The following is a 26,952-nucleotide window of genomic DNA, read 5'->3' on the forward strand; positions in this document are numbered from 1 at the left end:
TTGCTTCAGAAGTTATGCTGCCCTTGGGAGCTACTTCATAGCCTTATTTGGATTGCAAGCTTTTTAATGCTTTCCTACAATAGCAAATGTATGCGATACTTTCTAGGGCAACAAAGAATTGTGTGCATGCCTGCTTTTGCTCTTGAGGCAGCCTTAGCAGGGAATAATAGTGTTGCTAAGTCATTTATCTGAAGATCTGAGGTATGGATGTCCTTTTTAGCCTTATGCTTTGTGGCGAACTCATCGTGCTGTTAACAGAAGCATAGAGTCCAGCATTTTACCTCCCCAACACAGGTGGCCAAAACATTAGCATAGAAGGGAGTGGCATCAAACACATGCATGTTTTCTTCTGTACTGAACACCAACAGATCTCTCCACATGCCAAGCCTGTGCAACAATAGTGATTTCTCCTTCCTATCCATGCCCACCATGGGCTAGCTCAATTCCCATCTTCTAGCTCAGTGAGTACCTGGAAGGGAGTACTTTGGGTAGTGGTATGCTGAAGGCAGCTCGCATAGAATAGTGACAGACAATGCCAGCCTCTTGTTTCAGCCCCACTACAGTGACTTTGTGACATTGCACTGGTAGCTTGAAATTGGCCATGGTATGTAGATTTTGAAAACTTGCCAATGCTAAAATTCGGGGCTTTCCCCCTTGGAGTGTAGGTTGTTAAATATTTACCAGTTCACCACTAAATGTGTGGTAACTAAAATGAACATAGCAGCTTATAGAAATAAAATGTGTTCTATTTATGTCCCTGCCCCAGTAAGGACAAGAAATGCCTCTATGACATCCACAGGCTCCCTTCTTTATAAATTGTCTACTTTATCTTCTTCCTGGAGGCCATGGTCTAAGGAAAAGAAAGGCAGCAAAGTTTTTACCAACAAAACAGGCCCTGGGACTCAGGTTTCAGAGCCCACTGAGTGTAGTTCCAGGTCTACTCTCCAAAGAGGACAGAACCCCCTGTGACTCCAGCCACAACACAGTCCCTGGAGGAATTACGCACTAATGTAATCTTTGCTTGGCTCCTAGGAACTCTTACTGAGAAAGCAAGCAAGCATTCAATATGAGAACACAATCAAATAAGGAAGATTTCACTTGACACTATGTCCTACAAGATAACAAATCCAGAAAAAATACTAATTGAAAGGGTAGCGAGTTATGTAAGATGATGCAGAATGTAGCTGTACCTTTTAATTTTACTATCTCTTTTCACTGCTAAACATCTGATAACACCATGTTTCAATAAAATTACTTTGTAGCACATTTACATTTGTCAGAACCTGTTTCTTATCGTATCCGATAGATAAGTTCATCTGTTCGCTTTATGGGAAACTTTTATTTGGCAAGGTGAACAGATGATCATGATCATCTTCTGAGAAGTATTCAGCTAATGTCTGCTATTGCCTCACACCTATGGGAAATCTAAAGTTGTGATATTTCACAGAATTTAAGGGAGAGCTTGTTAAAACACAGATTTCTGGCCCCACCCCAGTGATTCAGAGTCTGTAGGTGAGGAGTCCATGAATTTACATCTCTATCAAGCTCCCAGGTGAAGGAAAGGGATCCTCACTTTGAGTAGCCCTGCTCTGAACAATGTTACATCTTGAGTAGTTGGTGATGCTTGTGGTACAAGGTCGAAAAAGGAGGCTCTCCTGGTCCCACGCATGGGGCTCTTTTGAAACCCACAATGTTTACCCAAACCCAGCTGAGAAATGACTCCCTGGAGGCAAGAAGAGAACGTTGCCTGGTCTCAGGAATGTTGGGTCATGGTGAACAAGTCCCTATAAGACACCAGGAGACTATTTTAAACTCTGTGTCTAGGGTTACATTCAAGTCGTAACATATACCAACCATCTCATTCTCTATTCAATATCCGCCTGTCAGCCATTTAGTCAAATAAAACCTTTTAGAAAAGAATACAGCTTTGAGCTATGATAAGCTGCTATCCCACTGGGAGTTGGCCCCCTACGCTAATTTTTTCCAGGGCTTATATTGAAAGTGTGTAAATATTTGTAATTAAATTGAACCATGTAGCTGTCCTTCCCATGTGATGTTATTGGGTAGCTGTGACCACCAGAGTGTTATAGCAACATGAGACATATATACTGCAAATCATAATGGCTTTCAATAACTGAAGGACTACTTTGTTTTGTGGGGGGATGTCAAAAATTAGAACCAAAAACAAAGAGAGATAGAAACTTAAAAAGCTCATTCCAGACTTCTAGGACAATGACAAAACAGTGAAAAAATCTTGAAACTTTATCATTTAGTTGTCCATGCTATTCATCAAGAGTTCCAGTATTGAGGGCTAAATGATCGACTTGATCAACAATTCATTCTGGTTAACAGCCAAAAAATGGCTCTTGTTTTCAATTCTCAGCAAAACTGTCTGATATAAATCTGCTGTTCTCCCATTTGGATAGGGACTCATAAAAGGCGTGAAGTGTCAACATTAATTCTACAAATCTATTGAGCTGCTCCTGACAGAATGGTTAGAAAAGATCCCAGAAGTTCTCAACAGAGAATTTCAAGTTTTTGATGGTTGACAAAAAAGTGTATATTTGAGTTTAGCTTCTTTTTGAAGTTCATCATCTATATCAATTCATCTGACATTTATATTCTTTTTTCTTTTTTTTAAGACAGAGTTTTACTTTGTCACCCAGACTGGAATTCAATGGTACGATCTCAGCTCACTACAACCTCCACCTCCCAAGTTCCAGTGATTCTCTCGTGCCTCAGCCTCCTGAGTAGCTGGAACTACAGGCATGCATCACCATGCCCAGCTAATTTTTTTGTATTTTTAGTAGAGACAAGGTTTCACTATGTTGGCCAAACTGGTCTCAAACTCCTGACTTCAAGTGATCTGCCTGCCTCAGCCTTCCAAAGTGAAACATTGGTACTCTACTCACAAAATTACAGGGCCTGTTCTAAGAAGGCAGTACATTCATTTAACACTACAGATTATGCTAAGTAGCTTTCCTTACAGCATAAGCATATAAAGTATCACTAGTGTCATTTCAGAGTAGACAAATATGTTTTTTCTCTAATACCACAGGCTAATCTAACCCAACAGAAGTTTAAAAGGAGAAAGTTATCTTTAGTTTTGCTTTCCTGATCCCACTGTTTTTCAAGGAAAAATAAATATTATCTTCCAGGCATGATGCTGTATTAACTGAATGTCCAATCCAAAAACACAGAAGGTCATCTCTGCTTCTGGGTGGGCTCTTTCCTGTTTTACAGGCCCCTTTAGAATCAGGTGGTGATGATTAAGAATCCCTGCCCTTGAAATATCTGTACACAAACTACAGAACACTGATGAAATTAAAGAATATGTAAATAAATGGAAGGATATTCAGTGTTCATGGATTGAAATAATTCATATTCGTAAAATGTTCATTCTACCCCAAACAATCTATAGATGCAATTTTTAACATCAGAAGTAGAAAAAGCAGCATTAAAATTCATATGAAACCACAAAGACCCCAAATAGCCAAAGCAATTTTGAGCAAGAAGAACAAGGATGGAGGCACCATACTTCCCAATTTAAAATTATATTACAAAGCTATAGTAATCAAAACAGCATGACACTGGCATAAAAATAGACACATAAGTGGGTAACTATGTGAGATGAAGTATATATTAATTTGCTTCACTATTGTAATCATATTACCATCTATACATCTCCCATAACATTGCATATTTTAAATGCATACCTTAAATTTTTAAAAATGGACTGGGAGTCATACTCCATCTCCTTAAATGTAGAGTAGTCATATAAATTGTTGATAATTCTTTTGCACAGGAAAATTTAAAAAGAAAAAAAACATAGACCAATTGAACAGAATGAAAAACCCAGACACACACCCACGCATATAAAGTCAAATAATTGTTGGCAAGGGCACCAAGAATACAAAAAGGGGAATGAACAGCCTCTTCAATAAACAGTGGTGGGAAAACTGAATATTCACATATAAAATAATAAAACTGGGCCCTTCTCTTACACCACACAAAAAAATCAACTTAAAATGGATTAAAGACTTAAATGTAACACTTGAAGATATAAAACTCCTAGAAGAACACAGAGAAAAAGTTCTTTGACATTGGTCTTGGCAGTTAATTTTTGGATATAGCACCCAAAGCATAGGAAACAGAAGCAAAAATAAACAAATGGGACTACATCAAATTAAAATGCCTCTGCACAGCAAAGGAAATAATTAACAAAGTGAAAAGATAACCTACGGAATAGTAGAACATATTTGCAAATCTTATATCTGATAAGGTGCTAATATCCAAAATCTATAACAAACTGAGACAACTCAATAGCAAAATAAAATAAAACAAATACCCGATTTAAAAATGGGCACAGAAAGGACCCGAACAGATATATCTCCAAAGAAGACTTACAAATGGCCTACTACATTAAAAGGTGCCCGACATTTCTAATCATCAGAGAAACGCAAATCAAAATCACAATGAGATATCACCTTATGCCTGTTAGAATGGTTACTATAAAAAAGACAACAAATAATAAGTTTTGGTAAAGATGTAGAGAAAATGGGACTCTGGTACACCATTCATGGGAAGGTAAATTAGTACATCCATTATGGAAAACAGTAAGGGAAGGTCCTCAAGGAATTAAAAATAGAATTACCATGTGGCCCAGCAATCCCACTTCTAGGTATTTATCCCAAGAAATTCAAATCAGGATGCTGAAGAGATACTTGTGCTCCCTTGTTCACTGTGGCATTATTCACAATAGCCAAGATATGGAAACAACCTAAATGCCCATGAATAGGAAAGTGGATTTTAAACTGTGGTGTACATATACAATGAAATATTTTCAGCCTTAAAAAAAGAAACAAATCCTGCTATTTGCAACAACATGGATGAATCTAGAGGACATTATGCTAAGTGAAATAAGCCAGAGACAGAAAGACAAATACTGTATGATCTCACTTATATGTGGAATCTAAAGTAGGCAAAATCATGGCAGCAGAAGGTAGAATTCTGATTGCCAGGGGCTGAGGGGAAGGGGAAATGGGGAAGCAACAGTTAAGGGCTCAAAGTTTTACTTATACAAGATAAATAGGTTCTGTAGATCTACTGTGTAGCATAGTACCTATAGTTAACAATACTATATTGTACCAAGAGGGTAGAATGTGAGTGTCCTTATCACACATACACACATGCACACACATGAAATTATAATAAGAGGGGCAGGGTGAGGGGAAACTTTGGGAGTTGACGGATATGCCTACGTCTTTAATTGTGGCGATGTCTTCACAGGTGTATACTTACCCCCAAATTCACTGAGTTGTATACATTAAATATGTATAGCTTTTTACATGTCAACTATACTGCAAAAAAGTAGCTTTTAAAAAACCTAGCTTATCCTAACTGATACAGAAACATAAACTAATAAGCTGTTAAATGAAAACCAAAAAAGAAAAAAGAATCTTGAAGCTCAACTCTCATCTGATGACTAAACAGTGCAGATTAAGCAACACAATGAAGTTGGTCCCAATAAGACTGATGTTTTAGCAAAATATGACAGAGTGAATTGAGTTGCAAAACTGCAGGAAAAATGGAACAAACAGTGTTTTCCCATTTTTTTTTTTATTTTGAAACATTTCAAACTGAAGAAAAGTTGCAAAAGTAGAAGAATTCATGCCCAGACAACCTTCACCTAGATTCTTCAAAGATTAACATTTTGCCACATTTGCTTTCTCTGTATGTGTGTATATTGTGTTTATATGTACATATAATTACACATATACTTACACACACATACACATATAAATATACGCATATCCTTTTTTTCTGAATCACTTGAACGTATCTGCAGGTATGACACTTCACCACTAATCAACACATTTCTCATAAGACAAACCCATTCTCCTGTATAACTAGGACATACTAATTGCATTTGGGAAATTTAACATTGATACAATATTATTATCAAATATATAGTCTATAATCAAAATCTCCACCCTAAACCAATAATGTCCTTTATAGTTTCATTTTCCAGGATCTGAACCAGAATCACACACTGCATTTAGTCATCATTATTCTTGATCTCCTTTCATCAAGGACACTATGTTGGCTCCCATGACATTGACATTTTAAAAGAGTACAGCTGAGATTTTTCAAAACAGTTCTAAATTAGGATTTGTCTGAGTTTTTTCTTAAGAGTATGTTCATATTTAACAGTGTTGGTAGGCATACTGTATAGATGACATTAGGTCCCTTTCTCAGTGTATCGTATGGGGCACAAGGTTTTAGTTTGCCCCATTATTAGCAATATTAAATTTGATCAATTGGAAGAGGCAATGTCTGCCAAATCTCTCCATTTTAATGCAACCTTTTCCCCCTTGTAAGTAATAAATACTCTGTGGGTGACACTTTGAAGCCTATGTAAATATTCTCTTTCTCAGTGACCTTTAGCCCAGTGGTTTTAGCATCTGTTGATGACTCTTGCCTACATCAATTATTACTATGGTGATGGTAAAATAAGCATTATGGTTGAAGGTATTACCTATACTGGAGATTAGAGTCCAATATAAAAGCCAATTAACTCATATATAGAAAAGAGTCTTAATTAGGATTGATCCTGTTATTGCTTAAGAAACAGTTTCTTCTATTTTCTGAGATAATGCATTACTGGTGGATAACCGTGAATACAGTTGTGATTATTTTTCTAGAGTAACGGGATATATGTGAGGGTGGAAATGCATAGAATTAAATATGTTTAAAGGCACGTTTTAGGACCTTTAAAAAATAACAGATGGCTCTGAGTGGATGGTCTCTGTGGCAGAGACATTTATAGTACATCATATACCCATAGATTTACCAATTGTCCTTGCAGTTGGGAGGGACCCAGTACCTAGCTTTAGGCAATGACCTATGAGTGGAACTGATAAATCACTTTTGCACTGGAGGTATTATAAGCACATGTATAACCCTCACCTGTCTCCTTCGCTCCAGCAGTGACCATGGAGACTGAGTGTTGAAATAATGAGCTGTCCGGGTTGCTAAATCATTGCATGAAGAACAGCGAGTTTCTTGACCTGTAGTGGACTTTGCATGAGTGAAAAATAAACTCCTATGTGTGAACTGCTAGAATTTGGGGTTTTTTTTTTTTAACCACAGTATAAATCTAGCCTATTTTAACAGTATCTAAAAGCCAGTTTTCACTTTCACCAATAATCTAAAATTTATAAGAATAATCTTTGGGTTAGGATAGTAGTTTATTAATTTATTTGTGGTAGTAACTCAATAATTTGTGAAAAATACTGATTGCCTGTGGAACAACATTTCCTATCCCTCTCTAGCCTCCTTTTTTTTTTCTGGCAGAGCCAAATTCCAATTATAAAAAGTGAAAATATTAACTATTTTCTGTGGCATGGTGGAGCTGGTTTACACTAATTCTATGAGAGCTGTTTTTGCAATGTGGTTGATATAACATTGGTAGCTTAAAATTGGCCATGATGGGAGTATTCACACCAAGAAACTGCAAATGCTACAAATCAGCCCTCCTCCCATCAAGCCGCCCTCTCCTTGCTTCCCCCTGCCCAACCCTCCTGCTAAGAGCTAGTTGTTGAACATTTAACAGCACATTCATAGATATTTTCTTTCCCAGATTCTACTGCAAATAGGAAGGGCATGTGACCTAATGTTGACCAAGAAGACTTGAGAGGAAATTAGATACAGGACTTCAAGAAAGTCTTCTCTCTTGAAACTGTCTATATATGCAAAAGAAATGTGTATATATGGTCACCAAGAGACATGTACTAGAATGCTCACCGCAGCACTACTGATAATCTCAAACCGGTTACTGTTTAAAATGATAACCAAGTAGAATGGGCTGGGCGCGTTGGCTCATGCCTATAATCCCAGCACTTTGGGAGGCCTGGGTGGGTGGATCATGAGGTCAAGAGATCGAGACCATCCTGGCCAACATGGTGAAACCCTGTTTCTACTAAAAATACAAAATTTAGCTGGGTGTGGTGGTGTGTGCATGTAGTCACAGCTACTCGGGAGGTTGGGGCAGGAGAATCACCTGAACCCGGGAGGTGGAGGTCGCAGTGAGCTGAGACTGTGCCACTGCACTCCAGCCTGGTGACAGAGTGAGACTCCATCTCTAAAAGGAAAATATATGTATATATTATATATATATATATAAAATCAAGTAGAATGGACAATGGAATACTATAGCAATAAAAATAATTTACCCACAAAAATGGCTGTGAATCCCACAAACATAATGAGTAAAAGAAGCCAACATGAGACAGTACATAGTGTGAAGTTCCATTTAAAGTTCAAAAAGTTAAAATAGGTGAAATTAATCTAAGATGTTAGAAACTTAAAATCATGCAACTAACTACATTTGGAGAAGGTAGTCATTGAAAAGGGGCATATGGGAGACTTCTTAGGTACTAATGATATTCGGCTTTTTGATTTGCATGCTGGATGCATATCAAGCTGTATATGCTTAACAATGTGTGCACATTTCTTCATTAAAATCTTTTTTTAAGAGAGAGAAGAGACAAGAGAGAAAAGAGACGAACTTTGTTTTCCTTCCAATATTAGGATATGCTCACATGAGATGCTGATGCCTGACCATGGCCACCACATTCTGCCAAAATACACAGACCTGAGGGTCTACATCAACCCACTGCAGGGAGCTGGATCCTTGGCAGCAAGGCTGAACCACTGCACCCACCTTGGGACCCCTTCCAGACTTCATTTTAATAAGGACAATTTTTATCAGGCCACATACAGTTATGTCATCAAAATTACTTATTTTGATTTTGGATACAGGCAACCTTTGATACTGTATTGAGGAAAATTTTGAAAGATGAGATAATAAAGGAGAATAATTAAACTACTTAAGTGAATAATGTTCAGTCATGGATCAAATAATCAACGAAGTTATCCTCATCATTCTATTTATTAAATCAGGTCTGCTAAGATCCACTCACCTGTCTGCTTAAATGTCACCTCCTCATTAAAAGCAGAACTTCCTCACCCAGCCACGTGGGTTCCTTCTATTGCCTTCCTTTGTTTCAGCACATCTGTGTGTCCGAAATTGTATCATTTGTCTATGTTTCTTTTCTAGGACATAGGCTCTGTAAGAGTAGAGACCTTTCCCATTTCATTCAATGTGGCCTCTCTAGTATCTAAAACTGAGCCTAGCAGAGTGGGAAATTCATTAAAGTGCCCATTTCCAGGCAATATTTAAGCTTTCTGCAGAGTACTTCTTGGATAGTTTGGGGTTCCCCCCTTCTCTGTTTCTTCAGTCACCCCCCTTGCCTCCCTCTGCTTCTTGCCGCCACATATAGTCCATGCAGGTCAGTGGTATCGGGTGTTTGTCCTCTCCTCCTTGTACTTGGGATTCTAGGGGATATTTTTTCACCTAGTTTTGTTGAAACACTTCCATGATAACAACGACATGGAATCAACGTAAGTGCCCATCAATGGTGGACTGGATAAAGAAAATGTGGTACATCTGCACCAGGGAATACTATGCAGCCATAAAAAAGAATGAAATCATGTCCCTTTGCAGCAGCACAGATGCGCTGCAGGCCATTACCCTAACTGACTTAATGTTTAAAAGATACAATTAGGGAAGCATAGTCCTTGATCTTTTCAAATCCTCTTATAGAAACAGAGCAATTAGATAGCAAAACTGAAAACCTATGGACAACTTTTATTTTTTAATTTTTGATTACTATGGGCACATAATAGTCATATAATTTTTAATTCTTTTTTTCTTCCTGTTTAAGTTAGACCAGAGTCTTTACTCTTTTTTTTTTCCTCTAATTTCAACTTTTATTTTAGACACAGGGGTACATGTGCAGGGTTTAGAAAACCAAATCTCACACATTCTCATAAGTGGGAGCTAAACATTGAGTACACGTGGACATAAACATAAGAATGATAGACACTGTGGACTATAGATGGGGGAGAGAAGGAGGAGGCTGTGGGTTGAAAAACTCCTGTTGGGTACTATGCCCATACCTGCTGCAATATACCCATGGAACAAACCTGTACATGTACCCCCTGTATCCATAACAAAAGTTGAAATTAGAAAAAATAAATAAAAATAAAGTGACCAGGCGTGGTGGCTCACACCTGGAATCCCAGCACTTTGGGAGGCCAAGGTGGGTGGATCACTTGTGATCAGGAGTTCAAGACTAGCCTGGCCAACATGGCAAAACCCTGTCTCTACTAAAAATACAAAAATTATATGGGTGTGGTGGCACACAGCTGTAGTCCCAGCTACTGGGGAGGCTGAGGCAGGAGAATTGCTTGAATCCAGGAGGCAGAGGTTGCAGCGAGCTAAGATCATGCCACTGCACTCCTGCCTGGGTGACAGAGTGAGACTCTGTCTCAAAAAAAGAAAGAAAGAAAGAAAAAAAAAACGTAAAGAAAACTGGACTGTGGCCTAACTTAAACAAGAAGGGAGAAAAAAAAGAATGAAAGAATACATGACTATTATGTTCTCGTAGTAATTAAAAATTAAACAATAAAAGTCCATAAGTTTTCAGTTTTGCTATCTAATTGTCCCGCTCATTTCTTTAAAAGGGTTTTAAAAAATCAAGGACTATTCCTCCCTAACTGTATCTTTTAAACAATTTCAAAACAATACAATGACAAGCATCCCTTTAACACAGTGAGAACCCAGAGTTATAACTTATTAGGCCGAACTTCTGACTAATCGAAAGTACAGCACAGCAAATCTAGTGCAATTAATATCTGTTAGAGATGTGAAAATACAGGCATATGGGGGCATGACTTGGCCCACAGCATAAACAAATTGACATTGAAGCAGGACACATTTCCAGCTGTGTGGAGATGAAGCTGTCTTCTCTCCTAATCAGTATAGTGAATATTATCTGCTAATTCTGCCCATGGATAAAATATGCCATTGATACACAAGGCAGGGGTTCTAATAGTTCCTCTACAACCCTGCCAGTATGCATAACTACACAGGTGTCCCTGTGACATGCTCTACCCTTTGGCTATCAGTGCTAAAAATACTTCGTTGCAAAAATTGCCATAGGGTGATGACTTTGACTTTGACATAATTTATCATGTGGCTATCACTTTCCCCCATCTTTTTTTTACTTTCAATGATGCTCTGAACTCTTCCCCTCAAAATTGAATCTGACAATTGCAAACTAAAGAGATTTAAAAGAACAAATGGTCTTCCAGCTTCCCTTCAAGCCCAGTTAGACAGACTTAATATACCTTTAGCTCAGCTATGGGCTAGAGAGCACATCTAAGGTAGAGAGCAAATTGAAATGCTCCAACAAAGGTGATGGAATGGAATGGCTTCGCCTTTTCTCTAAATATTTGGCTGCTTTTCCTCTTCTTTTAATCGCTTTTAAACCACCAACCAGCCATTCCCCATCTGATATGACCTCTGGCATTGAAATGAAATATTTATAGAGAAAGAAGCTCTTTAAAAACTAAATATGGTACAAAGAAATTAGTAGTTAGTAGAAGAATATAGAACTAGGAGAATGTGTGATGTTATCCTGCAGAAATGTGAGAATAAGTCTTTTGAGGAGTTTTTCTCTAAAGAGCAGTAGAAAAGTAGGGTGGTAGCTGGAGAGGCCTAGAGTCAAAAGAGTTTCTTTTTTAGATGGGGAAAAAATAGAGCCTATGTGTATGACACAGAAAGGCCAACAGATAATGCAGGAGAGGGGGAAGAGCTGCCAGTGTGATGTCCTTGGGCAGGCAAGAGAGGATGGTCGACTTCCTAAGAGGAGGGCTTGGACTCTGCAGGAAGTGCAGGCAGTTCATTCTAAGAAAAAGAAATGAAGGCAGAGAACATGAGTGCAGATGAGTGCAGATGTGAGGTTGACAGTGCGATGGTGGGGACATGGGGATGTCTCATTCTGATGGCTTCTATTTTCTTGAAGAAACAAGAAACAAGAAAATCAGCTGAGAATGAAAATGAGGGAGAAGATAAGGTATAAAATGGTTACCTAAAAGAACAGGAATGTGAATGGGCTCCAGAAACAATCTGACTACTCAGCAGCTCTAAGGACCCATGCCTGGTTTGTAGTCATGGCTGTAAAGTGAAACCAGCCAGCACACTGGTGTATTTCTCTCCATCTGTGTTTTCATCTGGGTGAGCTTAGGCAAGGTGTGCATGAAGAGTTGAATGTAATCTGGGCTAGACTTTTGCCAAGTGATTACAAAGGAAGGGGAAAGGAGCAATGTGTGCCTAGAAAATGCAAGACAGTAATTAAAGTAATGTAGAGTAAAATTTGAGCTGAAACAGTAGAAAATTGGGACATGGGACATGAAGAGAGTGAGAGACAACAGAAAGGGAGTAGTATTCATGGACTTCAGGTCACAGTGGGGTTGAAGAATTGTTGGAGTTGAGGCCCTAAAGGAAATATGAGCCCTCAAGAAGTTATCCTCAGTGCCAAGTTGGATATCAAGTTGTCAAGGATAGATAAACAGCAAAGATAGTTACTGTATTGTTTATGGCTGCCATAGGGATAAACAACTCAGTTAGAGCTATGTTAAGGAAAAAAAACTGTCCAGCAAGAAAAAGATTAGTAAAGGACAGAGGTGACTCCTGGGTATAAACATAAGAGAACGTGAATATAAGAAAGCAAGATGTCACAACAAGAAAAAACATCCTTGAAACAAGACTTCTTACAGCAGCCATAGCAATGACCAATCTTCATAAAACTTGTGGGAAAGCTCCTGTAATTTATCTAGTCAAACACATTTTACAGGTGAGTAACTAAGACCCAGAGAGGTGGGAGGATCTGCTTAAAAGCCACATAGCCCTAACAGAGATATTTTGACTCACTTTTTGATAGGGAACATTATTGTCTTTATGTTGGCTGAACTATATGAAATTGACCTCTTATATGTCAAAAATGGTTGAATCTTGCCAACTTCATGTCATTCAACCTAACGTATTCCAGTTTTCTTTCTACTATAGCAAAGTGTCAAGAAAGAGCAGAGATCTATAATATTTTAATTTTTTTTTTTCTGAGATAGGGTCTTGCTCTGTCACTCAGGCTAGAATGCAGTGTTGTAATCACTGCTCACTGTAGCCTCAAACTCCTGGGCTCAAGGGACTCTCCCATCCAGCCTCCCAAGGAGCTGGGACTACAGGTATGTGCCACCACACTCAGGCTGGTCTCGAACTCCTGGCCTCAAGTAATCCTCCTGCATCAGCCTCTCAAAGTGCTGGGATTACAGGCATGAGCTACCACACTTGATCTAATGATTCAAAATATTTTAAAAATAAACGATTGCCATCCAGGCACAGTGGCTCATGTCTGTAATATCAACACTTTGGGAGTCCTGGGCAGGGTGGATCACCTGAGCAGGAGTTTGAGACCAGCCTGGCCAACATGGCAAAACTCTATCTCTACAAAAAATACAAAAATAGCCAGGTGTGTTGGTACATGCCCGTGGTCCCAGCTACTCAGGAGGCTGAGGTGGAAGGATCGCTTGAACCCAAGAGGCCAAAGTTACAGTGAACAGAGATCGCGCCACTGCATTCCAGCCTGGGTGACTTAGTGAGATCCTATCTCAAAACAATAAAAAATAAAAATAAACTATTGCCTACTTCTTATACTCACTTTTTTATTTTATCAAGAAAATGTCTGCAGGCAGCTATGGGAGTTAACAGCAACAAATTTCCTAAAACTGAGGTTAAATTTAACCTCTAGTGAAGAAATGATAAAGAATCCAAAGGTAATGGATGAGAGCAGCCATCTAGAGCTATGACCAAGTGATTAGGGGTGACCCTCAAAACTAAAATAAGACGATCTGGGGGAGATATAATTGGATTTTGATTATAAATATAATTCTTACAGATAAGAAAGTGCACTATTAGGAGAAGGATGGTCAGCAAGGTGTCTATAAAAAGAAAAAACAGAGTCAAATCCAAGAAAGAAGGTTTTTGCAGGAGTCTCTAGCCCATCCCTATGAAGGAATATCCCCGCTAGGGGATGCATGCCATTGGTCCACAGAGCGCAATGACACCAGCCAGGAAGCTCACGTCACCAGCTCCTTGTGAAGATAACCTGGCTTCTCATCTGGATATGACCAGAAAGAAGCTGCCACTGTCAGAGCACACATACTTGGGATTTCTGGTGGTTGTATTTCTCATGGAATATTAATAAATCAGCATGATTGCTTTTCATGCATGCATTACTCCCTTTGTTTGGTAAATGTGGTTAATGTGAATTTACATTGAGAAATAATGGAGTATTGATCCCAAAGAAAAAATGTACAGGATTGTTCATGGCAGCTTTATTCATAATAGCTAAAAATTGGATATAATCCACATGTTCTTCATTAGATGAATGAATAAACAAACTCTGATATAGTCATACATTGGGATACCACTCAGCAAAGTAAAAAAGAAGTACTCACTAGAGGAACTGATAGATGACCGAGGCGGGTGGATCGCAATGTCAGGAGATCGAGACCATCCTGGCTAATGTGGTGAAACCCTGCCTCTACTAAAAAATAAAAAAAAAAAAAAAAAAAAAAAAAACTTAGCCGGGTGTGGTGGCAGGCACCTATAGGCCCAGCTACTTGGGAGGCTGAGGCAGAATAGTGTGAACTCAGGAGGCGGAGCTTGCAGTAAGCCGAGATGGCACCACTGCACTCCAGCCTGGGTGACAGAGAGAGACTCTGTCTCAAAAAACAAAAAAACAAACAAACAAAACAAACAAACAAACAAAAACTACTCACATACAACAATGGATCTCAGAGGCATATACCAATAAGTGCAGAAGTGCATACTTTCTAAAACAGGTTATACTAACTAATGATGGTAAAAGTCAGATCAGCGGTTACCTTGGGGGTGGTGGCAAATGACTGGAAAGAGACATAAGGATCATTTTAGAGTGATAGAAATGTTCTATCTTGGTTGGGGTGTGGGTTATACATATTTATATATGTGTCATAAGGCTATACAATTTAGATCTGTGCCTTTCACTGAATGTAAATTACACCTAATTTTTTAAGGGGAAGAAAAGAGCTGCATCAGTAGACTCACTCATAATGATACCAAGTTTCAGGGCAGCTTGGTAAATTCTTTGCTGCAGTTTCTGATTCAACAAAAGCTGTTTAGCAGTACTGTTCATTCCACCCACAGGGTCCCACGGCCTCATTTTCCCTCCACAAAATAATTTCCCAAATTCATTCTGCTGTCATTTTCCACAAGAAAAAATGATGCAACTACACATGAGTCTTGTGACTTTCCTTCAAGTACTAAATATCACACTTTTATTTTTTATTTTATTTTTATTTTTATGGTTACACAGTAGGTATATATATATTTATGGGGTAACATACTTTTCTTTTAGACCAAATATTGAATCTAAATTGCAGTTGTACCTCCTATACTAAGGAATCTTCCTTTCAACTGGCCCATTTGTTAATTTCCCCTCCATATGTACATATCAGAATTCTCTTGGGAAGATCTAATAGAAATTATGCACCAATGAAAAAATTCTTTAAATCTAAGATAAATTGATTTTTCTTCGACATGTAAATAATTGAACGTATGATTAATTCATTATGAGAAAGTTAAATAGAAAATTTTGACATCATGTAGTAAAGAAATAGTGATTCTTGAAGGTTTTGGGGAAAGTGGAAAGATGGAAAAAATCAGAAAAACTAGAATTTGAATGCTTGTCTTGTGCTGAATGCTTGAAGAAGTGCTTTATATATGCAATTTCATTAATCCTCATGGCATTCCTGTGAAGCAGGAATATAGCACAGGTGACAGATGAGGAAACTGAGGCTCATAGAAACCATTATGTCCAAAGTTCAGAACTAGTAAAATGTAGAGTCAGAATTTCATACCAGGTCTAGATAACTCCATAGCCTATATTTTTGCTGCCCAAGAGTAAGAGACATTCATCCATTTACTCATTAAACAGATGTTTATCAAAGTGCCTACTGTTCTAAGCACTAATGATGTAAGCGTAAGCAGTAACCCATTCCTTGAACTGTGGGAGCTTATATTCTAATGGGGAGTATGGTGGCTTTAAGTTATGTTCACAAATTATATGATGCTCCTGTTTTCACTAAGTAGAACTTAATTTCCCTCCCCCTAGGTGTGAACTGGACTTAGTGACTTGTTGGTTACAAATAGAGTAAGTCAGCAGTAGTATATCACTTCTAGGAATGGTCTTAACACATGTGACTTTCTCTTGGATCACTTGTGATGGAAAAATCAGCAGCCATGTTATAAGAATACTCAAGCAGTCCTATGCCTATGGAGAGGCCCATGAAATGAGGAACTGAGACCTCCTGCCAAGAGCCATGTGAATGAGCCTGAAAGCAGACCTCCCACCAACCCCCAAGCCCCAGTTAAATCTTCAGATGAGACTGTAGCCATGATCAATCCTTGACTACAACCTCATGGAAGAACTGGAGCCAGAGACGCCGAGCTAAGTTGCTGTTGAATTTCTGATCCATAGAAACTGTGGGATAAGAAATGCTTTTTAAGCCAATAAACATGGTAGTAATTTGCTACATAGCAATTAAATAGATAAATAAAGATACATTCACTGTAAGCTAATAATATAAGATGTGCCAGGAAGAAAACAAAGGATTGAAAGAAATGGAAAGGTATTACTGCAATTTTAGGTATGAGAAGGCATCTCTGAGAGTTTAACATTTCACTTGAAGCCCGCTACCATGGCTCATCCCTGTAGTTCCAGCCACTCAGGAGGCGAGGCTGAGATGGGAGGATTGCTTGAGCCCAGGAGTTCAAGAACATTTCACTCGAGATATAAAGGATGAGAAAAGAGAACTGTTCATTGGATGGCAGCATGGAGGTAGCTGGTTCCCTTGGTAAGACTAGTGATATGGTTTGGCTGTGTTCCCACCCAAATCTCCTCTTGAATTGTAGCTCCCATAATCCCCATGTGTTATGGGAGGAACCCGGTGGGAGGTAATTGAATCAAGGGGGCAGATTTTTCCCATGCTGCTCTATGATCATGAATAAGTCTCACAAGATCTGATGTTTTAATAAAGGGCAGTTCCCCTGGCAGGCAATGCCAGCATGTAAGACGTGACTTTGCTGCTCATTCACCTTCCACCATGATTATGAGGCCTCCTCAGCCATATGGAACTGTGAGCCAATTAAACCTCTTTCCTTTATAAATTACTCAGTCCTGAGTATGTCTCTATTAGCAGCATAAGAACAGACTTACACAACTAGCTATAGCACAGTGGTAGAAATTAAGGCCCAATTAGAGTAAAATAAAGGATAATTGAAGAGAAATAAGTAAAATCATTATATACATACATTTTCTTGAAATACTAGCTAGAAAGGAGAACAAAAGTAGTGGGGAATCTAGCACGGGCTATGCCAGGGTCATTGATGAGGACAGTGGTGCTGCTGCTCTTTTATGCATGTGTGAGGATGGGAAAAATCTCATTAAAAAGCAGAGAATGACCAAGGTGAGGATGTGCAAACAGAGGCACAAATTAGGGGTTAGACAAGAATGATATTTCCTGCATCATGACAAGAAGGGATGATGTAGGCTGAGCACTTGGGTGGGTTAATGTGAAGCTCTGTGGGCATGAGAATGAGGAAATGGCCTGGCTGGTACTCTCATAAGTAGAATAAAATTCCCTGCACAAATGCATTCTAGTGTTCAATTATTTAACTATTAGTTAAAATATTAACCAAAAGAACACTACTTGTGTTCTGTGTTATTTTTAATTTACTGATTTGGGTCTTGAGTCTTTCATAATATCTCCCATGTTCATGTGTATAACTGCCCCATGATGATGAGTAAGTTCTCCAATGCTATCTTTCAATATTTGTACATTTTGAGGTTTTTATGTTGTTGTTGTTTTAAGAGATAGGACCTCACTTTTTTGCTCAGGTTGGAGCACAACTGCATGATCAAAACTCATTGTAGCCTCAAACCCCTGTGCTCAAGTGATTCTCTCACCTCAGCCTCCCATGTGGCTATGACTTCAGGTGCACATCACCATGCCTGGCTAATATTTTAATTGTTTGTAGAGACTGGGTCTCATCGTATTACCCACACTGGTCTCAGACTCCTGGCATCAACCAATCCACCCACATTGTCCTTCTAAAGGACTGGGACTACAGGTGTGAGTCACCGTGACAGGCCAATATTTTGGGAGATTTTAGGTTACACTTAGTTCCTTGACCTAACTTTTATGGTAGTATATAGAATGAGGCAGGGAGTTATCCCATTTGATAGTTCACCTACCCCATACTAATTGGAAATGCTACCAATACTAAGTTTTCATATAGACATGAGTTGATTCCTGGACTACCAATTATTTCCAGTGACATGTTGGTCTATTCCTGTGGCTAGACCATACTCTTTTTCTATACCCTTTTCACCCACAGAAAAGGTGTCCACCCACAAAAAAAGTACGTATTAAACTATACATGCATAGTTTAATAAATAATTATAAAGTGAACTCTCAGGAAACCACAATGTAAGTTGAGGTAGATAACATTTTGAGCCCCTCTAAACCCTCAGAATATCCATTGCCATGTATAACCTCTTGCCCTTCCCCTACACGTAATCTTTCTTCTGGCCTTTGGGATAGTTATTTTCTTGTTCCTTTACTTTTCTAGGTGTTATGATGATTATTTTTCTTTACTGATGGAGCTCTCAGGTTTAGCATCTCTTTTTTTCATGAAATGAACAGTGCCTATGAACAGTTCATTTCATGAAATGAACAGCATCCTCAGGAATAGAGAAAAATATTCAAATGGACAAGACATGGCTTTCTTTTACATTGGCAGCTATCACTGATATTTATCAATATAACTGTTTAGCATTTGACAAAGGAAACCTCTTCTTTTTAGAGTATTAAATATTAATTGACTATGTATCTAAGTGGGTTCCATCACTGTCTAAATTCTAAATTTTAGGAACAGAATTGGGTAGGTCTGGGAGAAAGCTATGCATGGCTCTTCATGAATTTACTGCTGATATAATGGACAATATGTCTAATATATATATAGTTATATATATATATCTAAAATATAATTAAATTTATAGTTCACTTAAAATTATGATAATACATTCTGATATCTGGGCTAGATTTTTCAGTACTTTTCTTTTTTCACATTTTTCTTGGCTTTTGTCCTGAGCATTTTTTTTTTCAGATATATCCTAGCATTGGATTTGATGGTTCATAAAATTATATTAGTATTTTGGTTGCTACTACATTAAATTGATTATAACTTTTCTGTCAGTTTCTAAGAACTTGGCATTAGTTGGGGAGGAAGGGGGATAGAGAGCTCAGTACCCATCTTTACATAATTCCTTCTAATTATATTTATACTATATTTAATAATACAGGCAAAATTAATTGTAGCCCCTTAGAACTATTACTACAACTTAAAACACTTAATGGCATTGTTAGTAGAAGATTTTTTACTAAAGACCCTTGTTTTCAATTAGCAGCAAAGGGCAAATGTATTAATGCACCTTAACCAAGATAATTATTATAATCATATGCTTTTTACTAATAGATCAAAGCACAAAATGCATAAATCTTGAATAAGTATGTATAATAATGATTTGTACCCCATATCAATTCTAATACACATATCCTACAGTAAAATGCATTCTTTACCATATTTAAGCTAGATTCCCAACTCTCAATAACAACATTTCTTTAAAAAATCTCCCATGAAGCTACTGACATCACTAGACACATTTTCTGCATGCTCTGGAGACTAGGGGTCCAAGGACCAAAAATAACTTCTCTAGATTTGTGGTAAGAAGGTAGCTCTAAGTGAGCTTTTATTAACATGGGGCAAAATTAGATGAAAAATACACAATAAATAACACTTCTAGAACCCTTTTCACCTCTGGTTTATTTGTGTGAAAGACTAAATCAGAGGAAGAAAATGATAGCTAAAATCAGAAATAAATATGACATAATAGGGTGCAATTTAGAAAGTTAGGCCAAAATTTACTAAGGAAAAAACGGCTCATCTTTTGCTTCTTGAGCTTTCATTTTCAAAGCAAAGTTTATTCATTCTTTTACTAACTCCATTTCTAGTTTGAATCTAAATCATATTTTTCTTAATCAAAAGCAAAATGTTATCCATGTCTTGGAAGATGCTGAGATGTTTATATACCCAATAAGACTGGGTTATTGAGAGTTGGGAGTCTAGCTTAAATATGTTAAAGCATGCATTTTACTATAGGATATGTGTATTAGAATTGATATGGAGTATAATTCATTATTATACATACTTGTTCATAAACATATCTATATTTATTTTTAAATGTATACATGTATTATGACTAAGATTTTAAATGTAAGATTTCTATATTCATATAAATATATATATAAATACATAAAACAATATATCTTAGTTATTTTCCTCCCACACCCATTTTCTCATATAGTGCACAACCCCCTCGGAAGTTGCTACTCTAAACCATTGAAACACTGAATAGCAGTTTTCTCTGAACAAATCTTTTCACATGCTATAACCATTTGAATGTTAAGTAGACAGAGATTTAGCTTGTTTTGAGTGTGTTCTATATTCATGTCATACACTTTGAAATGTATAATTATATATGTTATTATTTTATCTTCTCATATATCATCAAAACCCTAATGTGCTGGTGCCTTTACTTATCTAGATATTATGGTGATTATTTTTCCTTTACCGACAGAGGTCTCAGATTGAATGTCTCTTTATTTCATGAAATAAGCAGTGCCTAATATAGCATCCTCAGGAATAGAGAAAAATATTCAAATAGATAATATATGGGTTTTTTTTATATTGGCAGCTATCACTGATATTTATCAATACAACTGTATAGCATTTGACAAATGAAGCCTCTTTTTTTAGAATATTAAATCTTAATTGACTACACATCTAAATGGGTTCCATCACTGTCTCAATTGTAGATTTTAGGAACAGAATTGGGCAGGCCTGAGAGAAAGGTATGCATAATTGTTCATGAATTTACTGCTGATAGAATGGACCATTTGCCTAAAATAAGGTATGAAGAAATAGAAGGAGAAATTTTAGAAACATTTATGTGGGTCAGGTCTCAATGTGACGGCTCACCCAGAGAAGGCCACTGTGAGAAAGGAAAGTTAAAACGATGTTGTGTTTGCCTGGTCTGGAGCCTGGAGAGGCAAATAAGATAAGAAGATATCACACACTATATTTGTTTAAATTGGGATGCTGTGGTTAACTAGTATTAAGACCGGACATCTTTTCCCACACCGAGACTCTAATATGCAACAGCTTTCTAGACATCACTTGGAATACTCCCCTAACAGAAAACTCAAACTCAATATGCCTAAACCTGAATTCCTGATCTTCCCTCCTAAGCTAACTCCACCCACAGCTGTCTCCATTGAGGGGATGGCAACTTCTTCCTTTTAGTTCTCGTCCCAAGAACCTTGGCACTATCCTTGACCTTTTCCCCTCTCCCATACCAACATCCCATGCCTCAGGGAATCCTGTTGGCTCTATCTTCATGAAATATCCAGATTCCAAGTACTTCTCACTTCCTCCACTGTTAACAGCTGTCCTGAGCCACCACCCACTCTCTCCTGCTTCAATACCAATATCTTGGAACAGGTCTCTTAATTTCTCCCCTTTCCCCAATATAGTTGGTGCTCAGCGCAGCAGTCCGAATAATTTTTAAGGGAATTAAGTCATTTCAACTTTCTGCTTAGAACTCTGCTTTGGCCCTACATATCCCTCAGAGTAAAATCTGTCTTTGCAATGACCTTCAGAGCCTTATGTGATCTACTCCCCACCTCCCTTTCTCTCTATGACATTGTCTCTATTACCTTCCTCTTGTTCCAGCCACAGTGGCTTCCTGTCATGTTCCTTGGGTCCCAGGTGCACTTGTGTTTTGCACTATCATCTAGTCCCTCTTCCTGGAACATTCTTCCCCCAGATAGCTACATGTCCCCTCCCTCAGCTCTTTCTAGTCTTTCTTGAATCTCATGTCCCTAATAATGATGACCACCTGGGCCATCCTCTTTATTACTGCAACCCCCCTTCCACCACTGTACTCCAACCCAGCCCATCCAATGATTCTTACCTGTTCTTATTTATGTATGGGCTTATCACCTACTAACATAATACTCTTCACTGGATCCAATAAGCCATCAACTGTGAGTCATATCATTATCTTACTATGACATGCCATTGATTGTAAGGTAGATTTTGATGTCAGGAATGTTAAAATATAAAAATATGTGTACCTTGGAATCCACATGTGGGTGGCAGGCAGTGTTTATCTGGGAGTATCATTCCTTACCTCTGACACAGGGTTAAAACAGGATGACAGGAGAGGGGTCCCTGGGTGTTCTGACTTTTGATTCCATTCTCCCTTTCATTCATTAAACTCATCTTTCCTGGGAACTTACTTTGCATCAGGCATTGTAGATACAGTATCAGAAAAGAAAACAGTTCCTGCTCTCAGAAGGAACTTTCAGTCTAGTAGGAAGTCTCACAAAGAATCAGAAATTGAATTATAATGTGTTAACTGCTGTGATGACTATAGGGGTCCCAGAGGAGGCTCCACCCACCACCATCATCAAACACTTCCAAAGCTAAAGAGAGAGTAGGCATGCTTGTCTACTTTTTCTTTTCTTTCTTTCTTTTTTTTTTTTTTTTTTGAGATAGAGTTTCGCTCTTGTTGCCCAGGCTGGAGTGTAATGGCGCAATCTCGGCTCACTGCAACCTCCATCTCCTGGGTTCAAGCGATTTTCCTGCCTTAGCCTCCCGAGTAGCTGGGATTACAGGCATGTGCCACCGCAACCGGCTAATTTTGTATTTTTAGTAGACACGGGGTTTCTCCGTGTTGGTCAGGCTGGTCTTGAACTCCTGACCTCAGGTGATGCAGCCACCTCAGCCTCCCAAAGTGCTGGGATTCCAGGAGTGAGCCACCGCGCCCGGCCAAGGTTGTCTACTTTTTCTTATTTCCAAACTGTGAAAATGGAAAACATCAGGGTATTGATGTAAGAGGCACCAAATAATGTATCCAACTAAAGTATTGCTGTGTATCAATCAATCAATCAATCAATCAAGAGAATGATTTAAGGTACAGATAGCTGCTTGCCTCCTACCTGAAGTATGAATTTGGGCAACAGATTCTTTTTTCCATTTCTGCCTCTAAGCACCGTGTGATGTTCTGAATTTCTGTTTTATCAATTCTAACCAAGGAGGCAGGGAACTCTACAAACCTCTCTATCTCAACATATTCGATTCTATTTTTGCTTAAATAACTCTCAAGAAGGTTAACTTCATCCTCAGGAAAGTTGTCTGTTTTGTTTTCTCCTATGAAGATATTTTACGGAACATTGTGTTAAAATAATGTCTAGTGATATTTATTACACAGGCTAAAAATACATGACACTTTTAAGTCTAAATTCTTTAATTCTATGATCCCATTTATAATTTGCAATACAATGTTGTAACTCTCAGTAAGTTAAGAAAGAAGAGTTAGAAACAGTGATTGTGTTTCATTTAACACGATGTTCTCAAAGACCCTGAAGGCCAAAATAGCTCTTACCTCCCCATTTAATAGATTTAACCATGCTAAAAATCTTCCATCTGTAAAAATTATTTTAACCAACCCAAGTTTTGTATTCATGCCATTCAATACATTAATCAAATTGTTTAAAACAGAATCTTGGCAAGAAATAAGGTATACCAATTAACTACAATTCTACCATGAGACTGTAATTTAAGTCTCATTAAATATTAAAAAAAAATAAAATTAAGTAGCAGATGCCAGTGTCCTCTGAATAATCTACAATGATACAACCAAATAATGGGAATCTCAGAATAGATAAAATAGGTTTTTACTGGCTTAAACTTTAATTAAAAGGACTATTCTTGATGCTCTGGTTGTACTTCTACCATATGATGAGGGAACTTGTTTAGCTTCCACTGCTGTGATACAGGATTGCCACTGCTGTGATACAGGATTGGGGATGAGAGTAGCTTCAAAGATAAGAGGAAGATGTAAAATGAATTCCATTTTGAATATATATTTGAATAAATTCAGCTTAAGATATTACCCAGATAGAGGCATCCAGCAAAAGTTGAAAATACAGCTTTGATGCTCAGGGAAGAGGTTGGAACTGCAGACACAGATTTGGTGATAAACATTTTAGAGGCCCCAGTAAGAGCCATGGGGCTGGATATGATTATACTGGGAGACAGAAACCTGTAGATAAAGGCAGAGAAAAATCTTCTTTGTAAATAGTATTTGTGGGTTGAGGACAAGCCAAGAAAGAAATGTTTTGAATATACAAGTAAAATGTAGGGTTCAGTTGGAGAAGCCAAGTCCTAGATCAGGTAGGAATGCATGAGATCTAAGCATCAAACTTTTGCAGGAGGTTTGATATTATTAATATAGGAGCCTCATTGCAGGATGAAGGGAAGACGTCAGGCATAGATGGATTGTATTCTCTGTGAAGTGAAAGGCAGGATCACATGCAAGAAAACAAGAGAAGAAGCAAAAAAACATGTAGCCACACTGTGGCTTTGAATTTCAGTCTGCCTTACCTAAGCTCTTACTCTTTACAGGCAAAGAAATAGGTGGATCAAGTGTGTATCAAATTGAACAAAATGGCAGTTTAATCTCAAAGGAAGACATTTTCTTTATTTTAATATAGTACCTCCTTTCCAATAATTTCAGTAAGTCTTCATATTATACTGGATTCAATTCAATTTTCACTGCATCTTTTGGCTTTTAAAACACATGTATCAAGTTAAAACTTTAATCAAATATCATAACCCCTGGCTATTTTTCTAGTCTGTAGCCTATGATCATCATAAGAATTCTTGACATTAATACTTCATTTTAGGTAAGGATGTAGAATATTTATTCCATAGTTATTACACAGATGGAAATCATTTTTCACCCCAAAGGTGGCAAATTATTATTGACTGTATTTTATTATACACATTATCACTTGCCTTAGTTATGCTCATTTATGATGTGTATGATTACAACAACAAAATGCAAACAGAAACAAAAGGTGTGGTGACAAGGGACATTGAGCACAGAATTTTAATGTTATATTTCAAAATGGCTATGATGAAATGTGCTAGCTCAACTGACAGAATCACAGCACATCTGTTTTGCCAACTTTTCAAGTTAATAAATTCTTTTCCATTCTTTGTATTTCCCTCTGAGTGTATCTCCTTGGAAAATTATCAAGTCTCCAAGTGAAGATAAAGTATTATCTCCAGATATGGAAATGTTGCAAAGGTTTCATTTTACAGAGAACTGCTCAAAGATGAGGATGACATAAGATTACCATCTTAGAGGGGAAAAAATGTCTAAAGTATAGGAAAGTGTTTGTATTTGTGAAGATCTTCTGCTAGTAACTTTGAAAAAGCTGGCAACTAACAAAACTTTGAATAATTTGATCACGTGTTGTCCCTTTCAAGAATATGTCCAGTATGTCAAACCAAACAAATAACTGTTAAAGTGGCGTGTCTGTAGATGAAGTCAAAATTCCCAAAGGGCAATTTTTTGGGTAGCCTGAAGGTCAGAAAAGCAGTGTCCTAGAATAGACTGACCCACACATCCTTGACCCTCCCCACCTGCCTATCAGTCAGACACCCAACCAATGAGTGGCACAGTTCCAGGGGCCTTCACGCTTCCCATCTGTCCATCTTCCATTCTTAGTACATAAGCCTTTGTCCTGATGCTTGTCATGTTGTGGTTGAAAGGTGGCTGACCTGCTTCCAGGAATCACAGCCTGATTCCAGCAGGATGAAGAAAGCAGAAAGCAAAAGATGAAATAATTAAGAAGTATATTCTTTGAGTGTCCCTTTTTAAGAGGCTTTTTCAGAAGCGTATTCAACAACTTCACATTCCCATGCCCAGGTGGAAGGGAGGCTGGGAAATTGAGTATTTGAGTGTTCAAGGAAGAAGTAGGCTGAGAACGATTTTAGGGTACCCAGTTCATAGTATCTTCCATACTGACCCCCAGGAAGTGCTCAACAAATATTTACATGTCATGGATGATTTGTGTCCTGGCTGTGACACACACATGCCATGTTCATTCTAATGCTGGCCTCATCTCATCTTGTACCTTGCTTCCTTGATCCAGAAGAGCAAACACTTTCCCCTTTCTCAAAGCTGTACTCATTTCTTTTAAGAAAAAATTTATTAAAAATGCAGTATAGCACATATACAGAAAAGTAATGAAACTTAAGTGTACAGCCTGATCAATTTTGAAAAAGGAACACATCATTTAAGAAGAAACTGAAAGTTATCAAAGCCACAGAAACTCATGATATTTATGTCATGCTATTACTTAAATATACTCTAAGATACACCTATATAATTGATATGTGGATAAGAAGATATGGTAATCTGTTTTATGAATAAGTAATGACTGTCAAAACCAGAACACCTGGGTTTTCAAAATACAGAATTTTAGTCTTGTATAATCCATCAGACCGGACATTTGAAAAATGTCACAAAAGTTTCCTGTTGGGATTCTATCATGCCTTCAGTAATACAGCTAAAGGCAAGGCCCATTAATCCCAGATGAATTTAAACTGCATTGCACTGTGGATTTTAAATAGATTTAAAATAGGCTAATAGGTACTTGCAAGGGATAAATTTAAGTATTTCTGAATCACTCCTCATACAGCTGCTGAAGATGGCAAGTAAAAGTTATTCTTCCTTAAAATTATATTTATGCACTAGTAGGGCAACAGTGATGGTTTAGCTTTAGTAACAATAACTTACCTAAAGCACAGTAAATTCACATATACTCTTACCATGAGCATGAAGTGATACATTCTACAGATAAGACAAATAAGGCATAGAGGGGTCAAGTTACTTGCATGGTTTCATAAAGGTAGTTAGCAATCATGCCCTACTTGCCTCACTTCTTCCTATTCTCCCTCTCCCT

The 26,952-nt window shown here is 37.8% G+C and overlaps 1 protein-coding gene across 3 annotated transcripts in view; it reads right to left on the minus strand.

Moving 5' to 3' along the window:
• The window catches only part of PAK7 (p21 protein (Cdc42/Rac)-activated kinase 7), a 327,817-nt gene that overhangs the window by 247,484 nt on the left and 53,381 nt on the right, over positions 1 to 26,952 (minus strand). The window contains exon 2 of one of the 3 annotated variants that reach the window (XM_011998628.1): positions 24,091 to 24,239. The exons of the other annotated variants lie outside the window; for them this stretch is intronic. The gene's annotated coding sequence lies outside the window, so the exon portion shown is untranslated. The remainder of the gene's footprint in view (positions 1 to 24,090; positions 24,240 to 26,952) is intronic. 3 annotated transcript variants of the gene reach the window in all.

This window comes from Mandrillus leucophaeus, unplaced genomic scaffold, assembly GCF_000951045.1.
Source record: "Mandrillus leucophaeus isolate KB7577 unplaced genomic scaffold, Mleu.le_1.0 Scaffold116, whole genome shotgun sequence".
NCBI lineage: Eukaryota > Metazoa > Chordata > Mammalia > Primates > Cercopithecidae > Mandrillus > Mandrillus leucophaeus.